Below are 473 nucleotides of genomic sequence, written 5' to 3'. Positions count from 1 at the left end.
TTCAACCTTACTACTCAAACAAGCCCCATGGTGATGGAGGTTGGGAGATTATGGACAAGTCATGGACCATGATGTTTGTGTGCTTCTGCCCATTGTAAATGGCTCAGAAGAGTAACTTAATGGCAATTCACCTAAGAATCACTACTTTGATTACTTTAAATATACTTTTCCGTTATGCTTACATTTCCAATATGGATGCATAACACATTGGGGCTAGTTAATCTAAATGACTAAATTGCTTGAATGTTTCCTAACCTTGAAAGTAGTCTATGGAGAGACTGCAATCCCTTTATATCTGACATACAGTATACTAGTCATGTTATGTCACCGTTTTTACTTTTTATGTAGCTACACCTTTTGGAGCTTCAATCAATCCATTACTACCCCCTCCCTTCCTCCTCTTATACTGTTTCTACACCTTTTCATGAAAACAATGTTCGGAAAGACAGTTACAACTCAAAGAATGAATGGAA

This window comes from Salvelinus fontinalis, chromosome 4 (assembly GCF_029448725.1).
Source record: "Salvelinus fontinalis isolate EN_2023a chromosome 4, ASM2944872v1, whole genome shotgun sequence".
Taxonomy (NCBI): Eukaryota; Metazoa; Chordata; class Actinopteri; order Salmoniformes; family Salmonidae; genus Salvelinus; species Salvelinus fontinalis.
This window is presented reverse-complemented; position numbering follows the sequence as displayed.